General features: G+C 40.1%; 1 pseudogene; it reads right to left on the bottom strand.

Annotated features, from left to right (window-relative positions):
• Window positions 1-363: 363 nt before the first annotated feature.
• LOC121921834 overlaps window positions 364-2,302 on the bottom strand; it is an 11,879-nt pseudogene continuing 9,940 nt past the window's right edge.

Raw genomic sequence — 2,302 nt, 5'->3', positions numbered from 1 at the left:
TCCGTCCAGGGAGTTTCATGATCTGTAGAAACTTTTCTGGTATTGATGTCACCCAAACTACTACGTCTTCACAGCATCTCAGGACCAAACACTAAAAAAACTGGACAGACCATGCTTGTCTCCTTCACCTACGTACCACAAAAACCATATAAGATAAAATACTAGGAACCGTAGCAGAATATACACACAATAACAGCTAATATAAATTAACCTCTACCACTGTACAGCTGTTAACGTTTGGTCATGGTGAAGACCCAACTCACTACCTCTAACTGCCAGAGCTAGGGATAGTAAAGTCAGAATTAGTTGCTTAGAGGCCCAACCAATGGGAGAATGAGTATTCAGTTTAGTAATCTTTAGGCTATTTTATTAAAATGCACAAAGAAGTACACATGTATGCACACACTGCAAAAAGAGGACCACAGACTTCTTGTCTAGGCTCATTCTTGTTACTTCTTTAACACACACTTACTTATCAAGATAAATAGTTTATACTGTATTTAATAAAGCTTGTTTAATATTTAGAACAAGGGTTAGTATGAGCAGTAACTGTGGAGGCCTTTGTAAAGACATAGCCTGCATCTCTCAGAAGGGAACTTTTATCACCAGCATCTACTGGTCCAGTCAGAGACAAATCTAATAAATCCCCATTAATGCCAATAAAAATTTCCCCATGTGATGGGAAGTGAGATTTCACTGGCTGTTGGGGAGCATTTTATAGTATCTTCATCATCTATCTGTCAAAGCAGAGACTAATTCTCATTAATGTCAACAAAGAGTTTTGGTTCAATGGGAAGTGAGATTTCTCTGACTATTTATATGAAGCCATGTAATAGACCAACCACCTGAGAGTGTCACTCCCCAACATTTCTGGCTGCCTGCCATCAGATGATTGCATCAGCCATCAGATAAATAAACCTATGAATAACCCTATTGTACCAATGCAATACAGCTTTTTAGTTTTTCATTATAGTCTGGTTGCTTGTTTATTGTTTTATCTAGCAGATTTTGTTTTGATTTTAAATGGCTACATGCTCAGAACTAGCTGGAAAGCTTGTATTTCTTACACACAGTGAGCTTTTTACTCTCCACAGAGACACTTATTTCCTGAGTATACAGACTTCAGGGGCTTAAATGTTTACAAAACATATATCAAATTAGCACTAAGAGTAATAAAGGGACTTGCATGCGATATTCTGAGTGTCTCCCATGAGAGAGGGATGACTGCGACATGTTGTCTGTTACCACAAATTCATTGTGAATCAACAGTGTGGTAGCAACAGGAAAACAGCCAGTCCAATTCTAGGCAGATATACAGTACCCAGATCAAGGGAAATTATAGCACCACGCTGCTCCCCTTCGGCCAGGCTTCACCAGGAATACTGTGTATAGCTCTAGTTAACTTAGTTCTAGAGGGGCATTGACTAGCTGGAATATTTCCAAAACAGGATAACCAAGACAGTAAAAGTTCTGGAAACTAAGCCCTATGAAAAACAATTGGTGGAATTACATACATTTTGGATTCTATTCAGACCTGATTTCTGTTTATACATTTCACTGAGCTCAAAACGTTAACATGGAAGCAAAGCATTTCCTACATACATATTTTTAATGGTTTATCACCTGTGGGGGCTCTCTTGTACTTCACAAGATATAAAATGTGAGCAAAACATTTCCAACATTCCTAAAGTTTGCATGGCTTCTCTCCTACGTGGAGTCTCTTGTGATTTACAAGGTGTGAACTCTGAGCAAAACATTTCCCACACACCAGGCATTTATATGGTTTCTCTCCCGTATGGAGTCTCTTGTGCTTCACAAGGTATGAACTCTGAGCAAAACATTTCCCACACTCCTGGCATTTGTATGGTTTCTCTCCTGTGTGAAGTCGCTGGTGGCTCACAAGGTGTGAACTCTGAATAAAACATTTCCCACATTCCTGGCATTTGTATGGTTTCTGTCCTGTGTGGAGTCTCTGGTGGATTATTAGCTTTTGACTGTGAGCAAAGCATTTACCACACTCCCCGCATTTGTAAGGCTTCTCTCCAGTGTGGATTTTCTGATGTGTCACAAGAGCTGAATTCCAAGAAAAACATTCACCACACTCTTGGCACTTGTATGGTTTCTCGCCTGTATGAAGTCTCCTGTGGTGCACAAGGTATGAACTCTGAGCAAACCTTTTCCCACACTCAGGGCACTCAAACGGTTTCTCTCCTGTATGAAGTCTCTGGTGGCTCACAAGATGTGAATTCTGAGCAAAACATTTCCCACACTCCTGGCATTTGTATGGTTTCTCTCCTGTGTG

Source organism: Sceloporus undulatus, chromosome 2 (assembly GCF_019175285.1).
Source record: "Sceloporus undulatus isolate JIND9_A2432 ecotype Alabama chromosome 2, SceUnd_v1.1, whole genome shotgun sequence".
In the NCBI taxonomy this organism is placed as follows: Eukaryota; Metazoa; Chordata; class Lepidosauria; order Squamata; family Phrynosomatidae; genus Sceloporus; species Sceloporus undulatus.
The sequence above is the reverse complement of the archived record's forward strand: the minus strand, read 5'-3'. Positions and strand labels throughout refer to the sequence as shown.